The following is a 13,367-nucleotide window of genomic DNA, read 5'->3' on the forward strand; positions in this document are numbered from 1 at the left end:
ATTGGAAGTTGTGGGAGTAAGGACGACATTTTCCCCAATTTTGGAAAATATGTAATTTTTGCAAATTTCTGGAGAAAGTAAAAGTTTTTTCTAGGAATAAATTACCGTAGAGTTTAGTTCCTGTATTTTTCCTCAGGTACTAAATTGTAAGTGAAATTCCAATTTTAGTAGGCTAGAACTTTTAGTTTTCTCAGAATGATGCACTCTTTCAGCCCATATATACTTTTGTACCAGATCCGTTCCGTCCGTTTAACACTTTCTTAAATTTATTGAAATTACATGGGTAAATAATTATAATTAATTAGTAATTAATTATAGCTTTTTACTTACTTACTTAGCTGGCCCATTACAAAACATTTGTTCCATAGGCCGAACTAAGAAAAGATCTCCATTTCTCTCTATTTGTTGCTCCGCCCTCTGGAACACCGCGCCTTTTCATCTCATCATCCACTTGCTTGCGCCATCTATTCCTTGGCCTGCCAATTCCGCGTGTACCGCCAAGCGGTCCGTATTTATACGCCTTTTTAGCGGGTTTATCATCGCTCATTCTTATGATATGGCCTAGCCAACGCAATCGCTGCATCTCGATACGTTTAACAATATTGATGTCGTTGTATAGCAGATACAGCTCGTGGTTCATGCGACGTCGATATTCACCGTCAACGCAGATTGGTCCGTAGATCTTTCGAAGAATTTTTCTCTCAAACACACCAAGCACTGCCATGTCTGCTTGCGCAAGTACCCAGGCTTCGGAGCCGTACATCAGCACGGGTAGTATCAGTGTTTTGTAGAGCGTTATTTTTGTTTGACGAGATGTGGCTTTGTTTTTAAACTGCTTACTTAAACCAAAGTATCATCTGTTGGCCAATACAATTCTTATTTTTATTTCACAACTGATGTCGTTTGTTGTGTTTACGGAGGTGCCGAGGTAGACGAAGTTATTTACTACCTCAATATTATCGGAACCAACTTCCACAATCGGTCCGAGCTCAATGGACGCATTGCGCGTCGACACCATCAACTTGGTCTTCTCACCGATTACCGCCATACCCACTTTAGCAGATTCTCCTTCGACCTTCATACAGGTATCAGTTACTTTTTTGCTGATCGGCCCATGATGTCTATATCATCAGCATAAGCAAGTAACATGTGACTATTGGTGTAGATTGTGCCACTTCTTTTGACGTTTGCCTCTCGTATAACCTTTTCCAGCAGGATGTTGAAGAGATCACACGAAAGGCTGTCTCCTTGTCTGAAACCTTTTTTGGTACCAAACTCTTCGGAGAGGTTCTTTCCTATTTGAACTGAGGACCTCGTGTCAGTTAGAGTCATTTTACAAAGCCGAATGAGCTTTGCGGGGATACCAAATTCAGACATGGCTTGGAATACCTTTTTACGCAGCGGGCTGTCGAAGGCTGCTTTATAATCGACAAAAAGGTGGTAGGTGTCGTTCTGCATCTCTTGGGTCTTCTCCAGGATTTGCCGCAGGGTCAATATCTGGTCAATGGTGGACTTGCCTGGTCTAAAGCCGCATTGGTATGGTCCAATTATCTCGTTGACCATAGGCTTTAGTCGTTCGCACAATATCCCTGACACGATCTTGTAGGCAATAGGGTGTAGACGTATGCCCCTATAGTTAGAGCATACAGTCTTATCTCCCTTCTTGTGGACCGGGCACAGTATACTCAGGTTCCAATCGTCGGGTACTCGTTCTTCCTGCCAGCTGATGAATACACCTTAACGCCTCCGGTTTTGAACAGCTCGGCTGGTAAGCCATCGGCTCCTGCTGCCTTATTATTCTTCACCCGATTTATTGCTGTCTTTACCTCATCTTGGCTAGGCGGTATAGATTCAATACCATCTTCTGGGATTGGGACTGTGGTATCTTCGTCGTCTTCGCTGCTATTGGATACCAACAGTTTCGAAAAAAGTTCTTTCCATATCCTGAGTACACTATCTGTATCAGTTACCAAATTACCTTGCTGGTCTCTACAGGAGGGTGTGCCTGTACCAAAGCCATCAGTTTGATGCTTGACTCTTTGGTAGAATTTTCGGACTTCATTCTGGCTCCTGTACATCTCGATTTTTCACACTCCCGCTTTTCCATCTCTCTCTTTTTCCTGCGGAAAAGACGTTTCTCCTCTCTCCTTTTCTCCCTGTATCTCTCTCGTGCGATTCCTTGGTGGAGGTCTCTGGTATCCAAGTATGGACTTTGCGGCTGTTTGCATGGAGTGGGCAATGTTTTGCCATTGCGCTGATATGTTATCGGGATGAGGAGTGCTTTGATTGAGCAATTGGGCTAGTTGAGTGGAATATGCTGTGGCTATCTGTTGTGATTGCAGCTTACCGATGTCTAACTTTCGTGTTGTGTCTGTTCGTACTTTGTTTGCTACGTTTAAGCGGGTGCGTACCTTTGCTGCAACAAGGTAGTGGTCCGAATCAATGTTTGCGCCTCGGAACGATCGTACATCCAACACGCTCGATGAATGTCTTCCATCTATCACAACATGATCAATTTGATTTCTTGTTTTCTGATCTGGAGACAGCCAGTAGCCCTTATGAATATCGAGATGCTTAAATCTAGTGCTGCTAACTACCATGTTTTTTGCCGCTGCGAAGTCTATCAGCCTCTATCAGATGTTTCACTGTGGAGACTGAATTTCCCGACTGTTGGGCCAAAGATATTCTCCTTTCCAATTTTGGCATTAAAATCGCCTAGAATAATTTTAATGTCATTGGCTGGGCAACGGTCATATGTTTCTTCTAAGCGCTCGTAAAATATATCTTTGGTCAGTTCGTCCTTTTCGTCAGTTTGAGCATGAGCTAAAATAAAGCTGATGTTGAAGAATTTAGCTTTTATTCGAATTGCAGCAAGTCTTTCATTCACTGGGGTGAAGCTTGATACCAGATGTTTTGGCCTCCGACTAACTACGAATCCGCAATCAAACTCATGCTTTACGTCATGGCAGCTATAATACAGTGCGTCACCTTTAGGTGTTGTTGTGACGCCTTTCCCAATCCATCGTATTTCCTGTATGGCAGTAATATCGGCTTTGCGAAGACTGCACCTTCTGCCAATGCGAAGACTGCACCTTCTCTATTAAGAGTGCGAACATTCCAGGTGCAGATTCGCAGATCATGGTCCTTAAAACGTTTGCGGGGTTCGTCAACTTTAGAGGGGTTTGTTTTTCTTTTCTTTCGTTTTTTCATAGTAGGCTGTTTTTTCTTGGGAAGGGTTACTAACCCGACGCCCAAACCCAAGTTTTTACGTTCTTATGGGTGAACGCGCGGCACATGTTAGCTCACTACCTTTAATGGGTGTTAAAGGCAGTTCCCCAGGTGACACCACGAGGAGGTCAGTGACCACTTGAGATGAAAGAGGGACCAAGATAAATCCTGGGCTTTGCCATGTTAAAACCGGTCAGGACCGTTCCTTGGTATCTTCCATGCCCTACGTCACCCTATAGATTTTTACACAAATTGGTATTTTTTAAATATATGCGTTTTATGAAAAGCCAATTCCATTGCATTGAATTCCTCGGCTACTACTAGACCGAATTTGATCGATTTTAATGTATCGGAAAGCTGCGCTATGTATCGAAAAGATACCAGATCACTATCCGTTCAAGAGTTACAGATTTTTGACCGTGAAAAATCCTTTCTGAAACACTGTGCGACGGACGGTTTTGGGAACCGGATTGACGTGGAGCAATTTTGGACCCCGGTGTCACCCCAACAATTATGTGTTTGTGTTCGTATATTTTATTCACCATGGGAGCGGCAATATATCTACCAGCACTGAGTTCTTTTGGTCCGTAACGGGATAGGAAAGAACCCCGCGCCCCCCCCTTTGCCAGATACGCATCAGCATCGGTGAGATGTAATGGATGTAGGCAATGGATGCACTCCCGAGCAGCTATGATCTTAGCCGCATCCACGAATACTGCGAGATGAGTTATGTTGCTGGACTTGGTCGGAGTACGATACGCCCCGCAGTCTCGACAATAGCAGCAGACGCAGTATCTTACATCAGATGTTGTTGTTCAGCGCCACAGAAATGCATAGTTCCTGTGATTCAATTACAACGGTCTCCGTAACAAAGTCAGACAAATTGTAAACTTTAGGAGTTGGAGAAATATCATGCTCGCCGTGATCCAGGAACAAATCTTACCGTAACCTGCAGCTTGCAATGTTGCGATAGTAGCAACGTTTTGTGGAAGGATCGTGCAAGAAGCGGAGGAGAAATTGCTTTCCTTATATAACAGTCTGTCAAGTACAGAAATATCGCGCTTGAGTTTGACTCTACAGCATTGCCGAACTCCCATTAGTCCCTGGTTACGAAGTTTTTCGGCAATTCACACACAAACGACCCGAACGCAAATAAAGAGCGTTGAAGAGAGAGCAAATGTTTTGATTTGTTTTTGTTTTGTAGCTTACGTGTATACAAACATACTAACATACTGTCATAAAATGCCAATGTTTTCAATACATTAACATTTTTGGCTGCCCTCTTCTTGGCCTGCACTGCTCATGAGACCCATTTATGGAATGTATGGAGGTAGCAGTAAAGTGTGTGATTGCCGATGAATAGTTGAGCCCTGTGTTATGTTCCTGACATTAGTACGCTTTTGGTGGGCAATTACCGCCAAGTGAACTTTGGCATTCCTATATGGTAATGAGTCATTACTAATGACCAGGGGGTACAGCTCTGGCCGACAAATTGATAGCTCTAACTTTTGCACGCTGAACGAATACGCTCCTACGAGGATAAGAAAAGAAATTGCCACAGATCACCAGATATCACCCTTGTGTCAAGCGGTCTGATAAATGACGTCACCTGTCAACTCGTCGTTTCTCTTGGATCCGACCATCTCCCCATAATTGTCTCCATTAGCAGACCGCCCGATTTCATCACTTTTGAATGCCGCACTTTCCTCAATCATGGGAAAGCTATTTGGCCGGGGGTCTAGTATCTCACTAAAGTTCTCAACCTGTCGCTAGCCAACCACATCGGTCCCGAAGTCTGCAAAATTCGCAGGGTGGTCCCGCTACTAAAGCCAGGCAAGAATGCCAGCAAAGGTGAATCGTACAGGCCGATTTCGCTTTTGTCGCCCGTAGTAAAGATCCTTGAAGCTTTAGTCCTCTTCAGCGTCAGAAACAGCTATCAAGTTGCCGATCATCAGCACGGATTCCGCAAGCAGCACAGCACGACAACAGTGCTGCACGCCATCTTCACACATATTACTCGTAGTCGAGGACTCAACCAGAGCAAGCCGTGTGACAGAACAATGATGGTGGCGCTTGACTTATCACGCTGTTTGAGGACATCGAGCAGACAAGCATACCGCCAAATTTGAAACCGTGTATAATCAATTATATATGTGTACGCCAACAGTGCGTGGAATTCAGGAACAAAAAGTCCAAGCGGAAATATCTGTTTAACCTCTACCTCTCCTGTATTCCACCCACTTCAGACGGCATTGAGATCGTAACGTATGAACGATTGTACGATCACCGCGTCAGGACACTAGTTAATCTATATACCAGCTGTTGTTCTTTTTCTTCCGCTGGGGGATTCATTACATCTTGTTGTTGGCAGTTCAGCATCGAAGTCCGCACAACCGGGAATCCCTCAGTTCACGAACCGTTGTAGTTCTTGTAGCAACACATACATGTTCGTTCGAGTATTATTTCAGTTATCAGGTTCTGGTTCCTCTGTATGCAGACTCAAGAATTCTGCAACCTGGACTGGTTGCGTCCATAAAGAATCAGGAGACAGCTGATTGGGGTTAGCTGGGCAGCTAAACAAAGACAGTGTGTCGTGTGGTCGCACTCCACATGCCGGGTATGTGTTGGGTATCGTGGCATCAATTCAGGCTGCATCGTCCGTATCATAACTGGGCTAAAACCACTCGTGTTTGCCATGGCAGCTGGTGTTCGGCATTCACACTGTATCTCTGTACTGCCTGTGCAACCATGTCAGTGTGAATGTTATACAAGCCTGCGTGTTAGGTTTGTTGGTTTAGAGGTTCCCTTTTATACCTTTTGACATTTCTCTCTCTCTAGATCGTGAAGATCTCTCCTGACGTGCCTGGGTGGGGAAGCTTGTCCATCGTGAAAGGGATGCTCACTGCGATAACAACAAGCACGTACTGCATCGACAACATCTTGTTTTGCTGACGCACCGGTAAAACCTTCGTCTCCTCATGAAGATGGTCCACTGCTGTCATGAGGATGCACCCTGTTGCAGTCCTCAGGGCGGAATTCTAGCAGGTTTGAATTTTCTTCCACAGTGTAGCGCTAAACACGGAGATAGATCTTCTCTATATCCTCCAAAAGCTTCGAGGATAAAGATCAACATAGCAATATTTTGTCAATGCAGTTCTTGTTTTTGGGTGTTATTACCGTGAGCATTTCTGCCACAATTTTGTGGACAGTCTTACCGCACCCAGGAATGTTAAGAAAGATCTTCGTGATGTAGAGAGAGAGAGAGAGTGCTCAGTAGGTATAGAGAAGATCCTTAAGATCAACGAACCTATCGTTGAGACTTGGACAGCATGGACTGTGTGAATGCCGTACCACCCACAGAAGAACGTCAGCTGTTAAGGCAAACACAAGTGATTTTAGCACAGTCGATATCCGGATGCTGCAGCCGCCTCAATTCGTATTGGGACAACACGATATTTACCTCATGTCGCGCATGTGGACTGTGACCGCACGGTACGATGCATGTTTTGACGAATTTGGAGTTGATTTAGCAATGTCCGTCCGTCTGTCTGTCTGACTGGCTGCTGCGCACGATAACTCTCGAACGGATGGACCGATTTGGTCCAAAATTTGGCCTTCGTAATATTTATCCAAACTTAGTTTATGTTCGAAGATGGGCCATATCAGTCCACTCCTTCAGGTACCACCCCGACAAAAGTTCGAAAATGTTCGGAAAAATGGTGCGAACGATAACTCTTAAAAGTAGTAACCGATTTGGTCCATACTTTACATATCGTGAAATTTCTACCAGACATAGAATAGGTACCAATATGGACTCTATCAGTCCACTCCTTTGGGTACCTCACACACAAAAAGTTCAGTTTAGGACCTGCTCTCGAATCGCTTTGATTTTTGTTGTAACAACTTGTATTTGCTGCCCCCAATTACGGAAGTACAAGTTTAATCACTTCCTGAGAAAGTAGCCCGAAGTTGTAAAAAACCCCTATGGCACCAAGAGTAGTAGCGCACGATAACCCTCAAACGTATCTGCAGATTGGGTCCAAAATTTGGATATTGTAATATTTTGTCCGAACATAGTTTAAGTTGAGAAACTCCTTTAGGTACCTCCTTCACAAAAGTTCAACACTTTTCACTAAAATGATGCGCACAAGGTAGTAACCGATTTGGTCCATACTTTGCACATCGTTATATTTCTATGGGACATAGATCAGGTTAGAAAATCGGCTATGCATGTCACAAAAAATTTCGGAAAAATACTGCTGTCGAATCGCTTTGATCTTTGTGGTAAAAACCTTTATTCTCTGTCATTACGACGGTACAAGTTTTTTTTTCAGGGGCAAGTCCATACTTCCTGAGAAAATAGCCCGAAGGATTTAAAAACGCTCCATATTATGTTTTTCGTGGGCAAGTCCATGCTTTCAGACCAACTGAAATGACTGGTGGGGACAATATATAACAGAAGGAATGACTCCCAAAATAAGATCCACTTCCAAAATGGACTATATCGGTCCATTCCCTCAAGTACATTCTCCGCAATCGTTTTGAGGTTCAAACCAAATATGTTTTTTGTCGGCAAATTCCTAAAAGGGCCACAAAATCCGTAATCCGTACATTCGATGTTGTTAATAGATGGATCAATTCACACAGGCTGAGGGTATATCTCTGTCGGCAAAGCCGACTGATACATTTTTACTCGTTTTTTAATTTTTTCAACAATGAGTACTAAAATATTTGCCTGCTATTTTCTTCACCTTCACTGTTTTCTTTATTCCCTTCCATTACCACTTAATTGGAAGAAGAGAAAGAAAAAATATTGAATTACGTTTGTGCTTGCATATTTGGTCAGGGTAAAAGATATATTCAATGTTGCAATATTTGTAGTACTTATTACAGGACATTTGTTTAAACATATTTCTATGATAGAGTTGTAATTACACAAAAATATACACAGAGTCGCACACACACGCACACATGAATATGAATATGCAAACATAGTGGAAAGGATGGAAAAAACTGGGAATTGCAAAAAAAGGATGTGTGGTCAGCAATATAAATACACGCACAAATCCGTACATACCGGACTCTCCATGCTTACACGCACGCACGTACGCACACACACTCACTCACTCGATTATGGTATACCCCCACCCAGTCAGCATTTTTTGAAAATTTTAATCAAATTCGAGTCTTTTTTGATCCGACTGCACGATTAAAAAGCTAGAATATGAGCTCATTTTCTGATCATAAATGACTCCTTTGTCGGTAGGAAAACATAACCTCAGGCGACTCTTCTAAACAAATCACAAATGAGTCTTTTTCGAGTCGTATTTCAATCATTTATTGGTGTTTTGTTGATTAATTTCGGACCCTTTTTCGAGTCTTTTTAGAGTCATGTTTATAATCATTTATGAGTCTTTAGGGAGTCATTTATGAGTCTTTTTGTTAGACGAAATAAATTAAAAAAATTTTCTTTTTATTCTTCTTTGTTTCTTTCCTTTGTTTTATAGTCTTTTCTGCTTTGTTATGTCTTTTAATTATCCTTTATGTTGCTTGGTGGTTAGTATACTGCTTCTTCATTTCACTTGGCAAAACCTGTTGTGTTGTGTTTGTCTGTACCTTTAATATTATACGTTACATTTATATCAAAATTTTGTAGAAAGTGTATATGAGAATTTTATTTTTTTATTTACAACCAAATAAAAATAAAACAAAGCAATCAGTTTTTAATCACCTAACTGTTCAAAATATGATCAGAGTATACATAATTATAATCACTTTTCAAACACCTGTATGACCCTTTTTTGATTAAGCATTTTTCAATCTTCCAGATGATCAAAATGTGACAATAAATAACAAAAAATTGTCACATTTTAAACACCTCAATGATTTATTTGTGATTGCTACACATTTGTTGTTGTATTTTAAATTGAACTCTTTTTAATCATTACAGGGAGTCACTTTCGAGTCCCTTTCTGATCACACAAGCGACTTAATCAATTTTTGATCACCAAAAGGACTCTAAAAAGACTCCTCAATGTGATTTTTGAAAAAACAGTCTTCTAAATGCTATCTGGGCATTTTTGCTGGGAATACAGACAACAATTTTTAATTGAAATAATTTACTTTATGCTTTTGGGAGTTTTGGGAATTAAATTTGCACTCGCATTCAATTGAATTTTAATGTCCAACCAGTGGCAGTTGCAATTTTACAAAGCAAATGAAAGACGGCAGGCTGGCTGGCTACGGCATTGACAGTTGCATCATGTTCCGTATATTGAACGATGAACGAACCCCAGTTCAGTCAGTCACTCACTCAATTTCATATTTACGATAAGTGTTTGTATGTAGCGTATGTTTTTAGGGTTAGTCCTTTCAAAATGTCAATAAAAATATATATTTTTAAAATCGGACCTAAATGGTTTGCATGTGTCTGTATTCAATAAATTTATCATTTATTATATTTACTCTTCGAAGTACATGAAACCATTGCGTACAGACGGACGTCTCACTTTAAAGTAATATTTATATATGAATGTACATAGCGATGTTCATGCATATGACTTGGACTTTCTATATCATGGACAAATAATCCAATCACTGGATATGTGTCCACTGAAAATTATATTTAGATTTATATTAGAGATTGCAATCAATGTTTTTGGTAGGAATTCAAAACTATTTCGATGTGAAAATCTGATTAATATGGTTAATTGGGATTTTATTTTAAATGACATTGTGTTCATCTACTCTTCTAGTGGTCATACTTATTGACAAGACCTAGGCAACGTAATCGTTGTCTTATAGAATGCGCTTTGATCAATAAAATCGGCAAAGTAAACGAGAACGCTTGAATTAGTAGACGTTCAGCGTTTAATATTGTTACATATATAACAGCAACCATCTAAAAAATAAAGAGTCTAAATTAAATAAGAAAAAAACTATCAAGTTGAAGTACTTAATAGCAGAGCAAGGTTTCGATCCTCGGACCTCTGGGTTATGGGCCCAGCACGCTTCCACTGCGCCACTCTGCTTACGAGTATCAACGAGCTTATCACACAACAATGGCGCTTCAATCATCTGTCCACAATGAAGATAAGAACATACAAATCTTCTGAACCACATTCGACTTTAAGTCGATTTAATATAATTGTCCAGATTCTCTCGTTGAGTCAAAGTAAATGCTAATTTGAATTAATTATACATATGTACATTCAAACGGATAACTTAGCTTTGTCAATCAATTAAACTATACATACCGTTATACATACATACATTTCATTATGTAGGGGCTACACTAAATCGTAGACCTATGTACATACATGTCGACAATTATTGGTGGTAAAAGCTAAATTACTGTTTATTAATCGTATAAATGACAGGTCCTCAAGGCAGCGTTGCCGACAGTTTTTGGTCTGAAATCGTCAAAAAAATCGCCAAATCGTCAACAAAATTTGGAAAATCGTCAAAAAATCGTCATCATGATCCAAAACTATGTTTGGTTACCGTTTAATGCGATTTTTTAGCCGATAGGTTTGTCAATGAGACTGACAACATAAAATATACAACCCACGGCAATAAATATAACCCAATCGTACATGTTTGTAAGCGTTTTAAGAACCTATTAATCTTGCCTTAAGGCGAAACGGAATTTTACACAAACTTTTTTATAAAAAAATTTAACTGTCAAAGTCAAAATTTCGATTTTAACGAAAAAAAATTGACTGTTTTTGTCAAAAAATCTGGCAAAATTTTTTTTAAAAACTGTCTCGCTTAAGGGCAAGTCTTTTCTTTATTTAATAAGCTCACCAAAACATGTGAAGATCGGTCAATTCGGTTTCGAGCTATCGTTGTCACCGACTTCAAAAATGTCATTTCGAGAAAAACGCGTTTAACGTATCTATGCTACAAACAAATCTCAAGAAATTGTTCCCTTCTTGAATTTTTTTGCGGCATACTCTACACTACCTTTACTTCAAAATAAGCCAATATTTTTGTTGTTGTTTGAAAGTGACAAGTCGAGGTTACCCCCTTTGTTACCGCTATAAAACGTGGTTTTCTAATTTGCAGTAATGCAGCAAAGTTAAGCTGGGTACACATTGCCAGTTTTGAATGACAGATTAGCTCAAACATCGCTTGCTTGACTGTGTGACCATCCATGTTTGTCGGTACACGTACATTTGGTTGATGGGCAGTCGAAAATCGACAAAAACTCTCATCAAGGCGGCCAACAGACCATCTGCTTTTTCACATGTATGTTGTCACTTTGGGTATACTAATATACAGAACAGCTGATGTCATATATGTGAAAAAGCATATGGTCTGATGGCGGCCTTAAGAGGACATGGGTCGGAAGTATTATATCTCGAAAAATTTTCAAGGAAGATTTTCATTCATTAACAATCCTATATGAAAATTTTCAGCTGATGTAAATCCAATATGAGGCAAAAACTATGAAAATACCTCTATTCCAGATATGTGCCTAAATAAAGCCAATCCGTCTCGAAATTGTTTAAAAACATTAAAATGGTTCATGAAACCGAGTTTGGAATATTGCTTTCCTTAAAGACATTCATGAAATTCTGGTCAAAATATTGTTATCATGTTTTATTTCATGCAATTCGGGATTACGTGAAAAATCGTCATTTTGGACCATAACATTTTCAAATCGTCATTTTTCAATTTTAGGCCAAAAAATCTTCAAAATGACGATAAATCGTCAAATTCGGCAACACTGCCTCAAGGTCGTTAGTCCTCAGTCGACCAATACGAAATCACGTCCAGTGGATGTGAAAAGGATGTTGTCGTCTGAGGAACAGAAACATGCCACGAAGAAGTTGAAACTGTCACAACCGGTCCATTTGTCTGTGTCGTATACCATGGTGGCAAAGATTGCCACTGGTGAGACCAAAATCCCTTAAGTAAGCGCAAAACTTTGTATATCTGCGAAGGCGATCAAGGACAGTTTGAAGTTCTTCCTGTTCTTCGCAGAAAACATGCTCGTCTAGTTTGGCGACATTGACAAAGCTGATGCCAATGGATTTATCAAAGATAGTCATTGGTTTTAGGTCAGGGACATCCTCATTTTAGACGTTGCAGATCAGAGCAACGTACGAGCTCTTTACAAAGGAGTCAAGGTCAGAATAAGGAATCGGCAGGCAGGATGATAACCTCAGAATGGGTACCGGTTAACTGGTTTTGAACACCCTAGTTCTAAATCCCTTTCTGACGAATATCGGACTTGTCATACATTTTTCCACCGATCATACCGAAGAAGACTACCTAACAATAGTGTTGGGCAATCTCGTTCATTGAGCGGATCGATCTTTTTCATTCCGTTCACCAAAAAGATCCGGGTCTTTCACCTCGTTCGTCGGCTCTTTTTCGTTCGAACGAAACGATATGAGCCACTTTGTGTGTGTGCAAATTTTGATGCTAGCGCTGACGCAGCTTGTGTGAGTTTGTCTGTGTGCCAAAAATGGTGGTGGTTAGTGTTTTGTATATGAACGAAAGAAACAAAAAGAAACAGAGGAGCTTAAAGAACGAGATGAACCATATGAGCCATTGATTTACTGAACGATTACGATTGTAGCTAACTGAATCATTGATTGTTTTGCGTGTGCAAATTTGTGAGTTGATTGCGTGAGTTTGTTTGTAAAACTAATTAAAATCATAAGTTTTACATAATATCATATCAACTCTATCTAATTATAACGTTTGTAAATGAAAGGCCAAATAAATTAAATCTTAAATCTTTGTAAAACAAAAGGTGATGGTTCTTCAGGGATCTAAATGAACGATATAAAAGAATGTGCTGGATACGGATCCGTTCGTTCCTTTCACGGAGTCGTTCTTTTAAACCGGTTCGTTCAAGAACGACACAAGTCTACCTAACAGCAACAGCTTTGGATTAAGAAGATTGTGCTTCCGAATCTCTCCACTAGTAGGACAGAAGCAGTAAGAGCATAGCTTTGTTTAGATAAATATACATCCTTGCAAAGCGTCTGCTGCTAAATCCTCGACCTTAGATATCGACATCGTCCTAGTCAAGGAACTTTATTTATACATTAATTAAAGATATGTGTACTAAGCAGCAATACCTATACTGTGTTTCCTGCCTCCAATGGGGGAAAGGTGGGAAC

The 13,367-nt window shown here is 40.3% G+C and overlaps 1 non-coding gene across 1 annotated transcript; it reads right to left on the bottom strand.

Moving 5' to 3' along the window:
- Positions 1–10,187: 10,187 nt before the first annotated feature.
- On the bottom strand, positions 10,188–10,259 carry TRNAM-CAU (transfer RNA methionine (anticodon CAU)). Its single transcript has one exon. It is a non-coding gene; the product is annotated as a tRNA-Met (tRNA).
- Between the last annotated feature and the right edge of the window lie 3,108 nt (positions 10,260–13,367).

This window comes from Musca autumnalis, unplaced genomic scaffold, assembly GCF_047663935.1.
Source record: "Musca autumnalis isolate F117 unplaced genomic scaffold, ASM4766393v1 scaffold_5, whole genome shotgun sequence".
Classification (NCBI taxonomy): domain Eukaryota; kingdom Metazoa; phylum Arthropoda; class Insecta; order Diptera; family Muscidae; genus Musca; species Musca autumnalis.